The sequence below is a fragment of the Hypanus sabinus genome, chromosome 9 (assembly GCF_030144855.1).
Source record: "Hypanus sabinus isolate sHypSab1 chromosome 9, sHypSab1.hap1, whole genome shotgun sequence".
Classification (NCBI taxonomy): Eukaryota; Metazoa; Chordata; class Chondrichthyes; order Myliobatiformes; family Dasyatidae; genus Hypanus; species Hypanus sabinus.
The window spans coordinates 46,450,672-46,457,520 of NC_082714.1; positions in this window are offsets into that span (position 1 = coordinate 46,450,672).

Here is a 6,849-nt window from a genome sequence, read left to right on the forward strand (position 1 = left end):
GGCCCTTTATCTAAGAAAGATTATGCTGGCATGGGAATCAGTCAAGAGGAAATTCATGAGAATAATCCAGGAATGAAAGGTTTAACATATGAGGAGTGTTTGATGGCTCAAGGCCTGTACTCACTGGAGTTTAGAAGAATGGGGGGGGGGGGGGGGGCTTCTCATTGAAACCCATTGAATATTGAAAGACTTGTGGACGTGAAGATGTTTCCTATAGTGAGTGAGTCTAGGACCAGAGGGCATAGCCTCAGAATACAGGGACATCTATTTAGAACAGAGATGAGGAGGAAATTCTTTACCCAGAGGGTGGTGAATTTGTGGAATTCATTGCCACAAACAGCCGTGGAGACAAAGTCATTGGGTATATTTAAAACAGAGGCTGATAAGTTCTTGATGAAGGTAAAATTCAAAGTAAATGCTATTATGAGAGTACATATATGATACCACATACAACCCATTTTTTGTGGGCATACTCAGCAAACCTGTAGGATAGCAACTCTAATAAGATCAATGAAAGATCAAGTACAGAAAACAACAAACTGTCCAAATGCAAAGATACATAAATAGCAATAAATAATGAGAATTGAAGTAACAAGATAAAGTGTCCTTAATGTGAGATCATTGGTTGTCGGAACATCTCAACAGATGGGAAAGTAAGTGTAGTTATCCCATTCTATTCAAGAATCTGATGAGTTTGGGTAGTGACTGTTCTTGAACCTGATGGTGTGAGTCCTGTGGCTCTTGTACCTTCTTCCTGAGGGCAGCAGCGAGAAAAGAGCATGGCCTGGGTGGTGAGGATCTCTGATGATGGTTGCTACTTTTCTATGACAGTGTTTCATGTAAATGTGCTCAATGGTTGGGAGGGTTTGCCCATGATGTACTGGGCTGAATCCACTACCTTTTGTAGGATTTTCTGTTCAAAGCCATTGGTGCCAGGCCATGCTGCAGCCGGTCAATACACTCTCCATGACACATCTATAGAGGTTTGGCAAAGTTTTTGAAGTCATGCTGAATCTCTGCAGACTCCTAAAGAAATAGAGGTGCTGCCATGCTTTCCTCACAATTACATTTATGTGCTGGGTCCAGGGCAGGTCCTCTGAAAGAGTAACTCCCAGAAATTTAAAGTTGTTAATTCCCTCCACCTCTGATTCTCCGATGAGGACTGGCTCATGGACCTCTGGTTTCCTGTCCTGAAATCTATAATCAGTTCCTTGGTCTTGCCAACATTGAGTGGGAGGTTGTTCTTAAAACACCACGTAGCCAGATTTTCAATCTTCCTCCTGTATGCCGATTCATCGCCACCTTTGATATGGCCCATAACAGTGGTGTCTCAGCAAGCTTGAATGTGGTATTGGAGCTGTGCTTAGCCAGACACTCATAGATGTAAACTGAATAGAGCAAGGGGCTAAGCACACAGCCCTGGGGAGCACCTGTGGTGATGGGTATTGTGGAGGAGATGTTGTTGCCAATCTGAATTGACTGGGATCTACAAGTCAGAAAATCCAGGATCCAATTGCACAAGGAGGTATTGAGGCTAAGATCTTGGAGTTTATTGACTAGTTTTGAGGTAATGATAGTATTAAATGCTGAGCTGTAATTGATAAAGAGCATCCTGATGTATGCACTTTTGCTGTCCAGATGTTCCAGGGTTGTGTGAAGAGCCAATGAAATGACATCAGCTGTGGACCTGTTGCTCTGATAGGCAAATTGGAGCAGATCAAGGTCACCTCTCAGACAGGAGCTGAAATGTTTCATCACCAACTTCTCATCACTGTGGATGTGATAGTCACTGAGGCAGGTCACCACGCCCTTCTTGGGCACCAGTATCACTGAAGCTTGCTTGAAGCAGGTGGGTACCACACTGCCAAAGCGGGAGTTAAAGGTATAGTGAACACACCAGCAAGTTAGTTGGTCAGCACAGGTCTCCAGTACATGGTCAAGTACCCCATATAATCCAGATCCTTTCCTTGGATTCACCCTTCTGAAGGCAGCCTGCACATCAGCTTCATATACTGAGACCAAAGGATCAACAGGAGATGTGGGGGTTTGTGATGGTTCCTCCATGTTCTGACAGTCAAAATGAGCATAGAAGGCATTGAGCTTGTCTGGAAGTGAAGCTCTGTTGTCCCCCATGATGCATGATTTAACTTTGTAGGAGGTTATGGTATTCAAACCCTGCCACAGCTGTCGAGCATCCCTCATTGATTCCAGCTTGGTTCGGAATCTTCACTTCACTCATGAGATGGTTTTCTGTAGATCATATCTGCACCTCTTGGCACTGAGCATGGGTCCATGGTGCAGAAGGGGGAAAGGGGTAAGAGGGGAGTAGTAGTCTCAATAGTCAAAGGAACAGAGAGGAGATTATGTGGACGTGAACAAGACATTTGGATGGAATGCTGCCTCCCAGGTGCCAGGATCAAGGATGTCTCGGTTCATGTCCACAGCATTTTGGAGGGGGAAGGAGCCAGATGTCTTGGTACATATTGGTACCAATGACAAAGGAAGGAAAAGTAAAGAAGTCCTGAAGAGAATTTAGAGAGCTAGGTAGAAAGCTGAAAAGTAGGACCTCCAGGGTAGTAATTTCTGGATTGGTATCTGTGCCACATGCCAGTGAGGGTAGAAACAGGATGATTTGGCAGATAAATATATGGTTGAGAAACTGGTGCAAGAGGCAGAGCTTCAGCTTACAGGGAGAAGGCCAGTGAGTGGGGCTGAGGAGGGGAAAGAAGGGTCAGTTATAACTGAATGGCAGAGCAGACTCAATGGGCCATATGGCCTAATCCTGCTCCTATCACTCATGGTCTTGTCACTTTCTTGGTTTCCTGACCTGAATGTTTCTGATCTGGCCCTCAGCAAATTTTGGATTTTATGGTTCATCCAGGGCTTCTGATTGCATTTAGTGGGGACACACTCATCTACAGCTGTTTTAATAAAGTCCGTTACAACCCTGGTGTATTCATTCAGATCTCTAGATGAGTGCTGGAACATGGTCCAGTCCACTGACTCAAATCAATCCTGTAATCGTTCCTCTGCCTCCTGTGACCACCTCTTAGTTGTCCTAATCTCTGGAGCCTTGCTTTTTAGGCTCTTCCTTAATGCAAGTAGGGGGAGAATAGCCAAGTGATCTGGTTTACCAAAATGCAGTCTGGGCAAGGAACAGTAGGCATTCCTTATCTCAGTGTAGTAGTGGTCCAGTATGTTGGGACCTCTGGTGCTGCAGGTTATATGCTGGTGATAATCGGGTAGGGTTTTCTTCAAACAGGCCTGGTTGAAGCCCGTCTATAATTTGAAATGTGTCAGGATGGGCTGTTTCTTATCTGCAGATGACATTGTGCAGTTTCATGAGTGTTTGCTTAGTCAGCGGCTGCTGGTATGTAAGCTGCAATCAGGATCACTGATGAGAATTCCTGGGATAAATAGAATGGTCTACATTACATCATTTGGTGTTCCAAGTCAGGGGAAGTGAGTTCAACATAACCGCCACAATGTGAATTGACCATAAAACTCACACCCGTGCCAAAGGTTATGGAGAATGTGTTTGATGTGGATAATAAATCAGCCATGATAGAGTCAATGGGCCAAATGGCCTAATTCTGTTCCTATGCCCACTTCTCATTGCTATTGTTCAGGGATGAGGTACAGGAGCCTGAAGGCACACAGTCCACGATTCAGCAATAGCTTCTTCCCCTCTGCCATTAGATCTCTGAATGGACATTGAACCCATGAACACTACCTCAGTACTTCTTTCTTTCTCTCTGTTTGCACTACTTATTTAACACAAAAACACACGCACACATATATATAAACATATACACTTACTGTAATTTACAATTTTTTATTATATATTGCAATGTACTGCTGCTGCATAACAAATTTCACGACATATGCTAGTGATATTAAACCTGATTATGATTCTATGTCTTATGTTCTTAGTGTAATTGGGAAAGAAAGGAACTTTACAGATAACATTTGTTGTACCTGCAAAATAATGTAATCAACTCCAAAGAACAAAATGGCCTTCATGCTAGAATAGCATTTAAATTACAGCAATTATACAAAAGAAGTTTGGTAATTGTGCAGGGGTAATTTAGTCCATTTTTTCTTTTTCATACATTTTTTCTTAAAAATGTATTCATGAACGTTGGTATTAGTAACAAGACTAATTTATCACATTGCCCCAGAGCTGTTGGTAGTGCGTCTCATGAACCATAGTTGACCACGTGTTGAATATGCACCTACAACACTGTGAGCATGAAGTTACAGAATTCTCTGTTCAGGTTTAATTAATACATTCTTCTTTTGGTGTGCTAAACATGTGCTATGTGTCATAGTAATACCACATTTTGTGATCTGGAAATAAAATCAGGGTAGGATTTTGATGATACCCCTTAAGCAATGACCTAATAGCCACAAACTACTGTAAGGCAACGGCTTTACTATTTTCAGATGTTCCGCTATGGTACAAGTTCATGACATCATCATGTTAGCAAATGATACTAGAGAATGGCAGGGAGACTAGGTGAACCAACCCTAAGAATGCATGTCTCAATGTCCCAGTGGAAATGAACATCATGTGTGGCTCTTGTGTACAAAAAATGCAATGGATTTAGTTTCTTGTTTCAAATTCCTTAGAACCAATATGCAGTTCAATGTGAATATCTGGCAACAACTAACTTATTTTGCTTCTTCAGGTTAACATCAAGATCCTCATAAGTTGTTACTACATTGAACATTGGTTCTCCATTAAATATACCAGAACGAAATAGTCCGATTTTATTCAGATGCAAGTTTTACTTTATTACCTTAACAATTCAGCTCTCAAATAAATTCAACCATATTGTCTCATTCCTTCGGAATACAGCTATTGATCATTTTTAAAAACTGAATTTTTCACATTTTCCATCTCTGTCAATCCCATATTTCCATTGTCTCAGTTTATGAACATGTTTTTTTGATTGATGAACTATTGTGTTTCATACTGAATTGTGCTCTCTGGTCTCTGGCATCATGGCAAAGCAGATATTGATGTTTTTTTCTCTCTTTGTCTGATCAAGATAAATGGAGATCCAACGCTCAGGGTTTGCATTAACCTAATGGATCAAAGGGGCGCAGTTCAATGGTGCAAAAGAATTAAAGTGACATCCTTGGTCAGCAGGCTGACAAGAAAGGAAAAGTCCTGGTAAACACTAGGATCATCAACAGAACTGAGATCTCAGTCAGACTTCCAGGCGCTAAAGTTGAAAGTAAAATCTATAAGACTACAAACACATAATAGCATGAGAAACAATAGGAAAATAAGATAATTACATTGTTGGTGACATGGTGCAAAGAGGTGGAAGGACTTCAAATTCATGGGTATTGCAGTTCTAGGGGGATGCTTATTGCACTTCACCAGAGTTATCAATGCCCTTACTAGGAATTTCACTGGTGGATGGGAGCATTTACACTATATTTGACAAAGTGTAGGCACTGGTGTAGTGCATGGAAAAGAATAAAGGATACTTTACAGTGCAAATGTTTGAGGGTAAAAGAGGATGAAATAGCATAGTGCTAGTCAGAAACAGACTGAGAGACCAGGAGAGGTTAAAATGCACAAGTGCATAAATGCAGTAAGGTTGGTGACCTGCAATTACAGGTTTTGTCAGAAAGTAATACAAAGGAAATAACAGAACTGGCAATTCAATTGATCAGACATTATTAGAATGGTTTATTATTGTCACATGTTCTGAGATATAGTGAAAACCTTGTCTTGCAGACTTAATATAGCTCAAATCATTACAGTGTTTTGAGGTAGAACAAGGTAAAACAGTAACAAAATGGAGATTAAAGTGTAACAGCTACAGAGAGAGTGCTGTGCAGATAGACACCAACGTGCAAGATCATAACGAGGTAAATTGTGAGGTCATTCGTACTTGGGAAGTATTCAATATTTAGTTTCTAGCTTCAGATTCCTTGGTACCACCATGCAGCACTCAATCCTGAGAAATGGGGCAGCTTTCATTGAGGAAGATACAGTGTTGGAGAGAGATGATGTCTGTCGATGACAAAATCCATTTGGTTAGTTAAGTATAATTTTAAGGTTTAGATTAATACTGGAGAAGTGCAAGAAGCAACCTCAAACTTAATCAGAGGAGAGCTGTCTGTAAAGAATTGAGAAAAAATCTCACCAAATTATCAGATAAATATTACAATAGATAACTTTAAAGAACTGTGGACAACACTGAAGCAGTATCAGAAAATGCAACATTCTTCACAAATGCTGAAGGGCCAACAAGCGATAATAGAAAGATGGTAATTGGAAATGTAAGGAACTGTACATATAAAATTTAGGAGCTCCTGCAGGCTAACTGGGATAATGAGCACATCAGCATGTAATTGAAGCTCATCTTTCCTGACCTGCTGGTATCCTAACTATGCTTCCTTGGTTTCTACACCAGCCTTCCCCCTCTCTTTGGCGGGGAAGAAGCTCCTGACCTAGCAGCAGATCTGTAGTGGTGTCACTAGAACAAGTGAGCCTTCACCCTGCTGGATTCTATCCTGACATTTGCTTCTCTTTAGTTCCTAACATCATTCACCTTCAAATTATATGATAGACTGACCACTGCTCAGTGCTGCTGATTGGATGAAACACCCAGCAGTAAATTCATTCATTGTGGGTTGAATGATTATGCACCTTGAAACAAACTTGCTTCCCCTGCTCTCTGCTGTAGAAGTAGCTTAATAGCCTGGGAAAATTCTGTGTAGTGCATAGGCACAGTGAGCGATGAACAAAATGTGGGTCTCTGCACATACCTTGACATTTGTGGTTACAGTGGTACTTGATCATAAGGAAAAATGAAAGAACTGCAT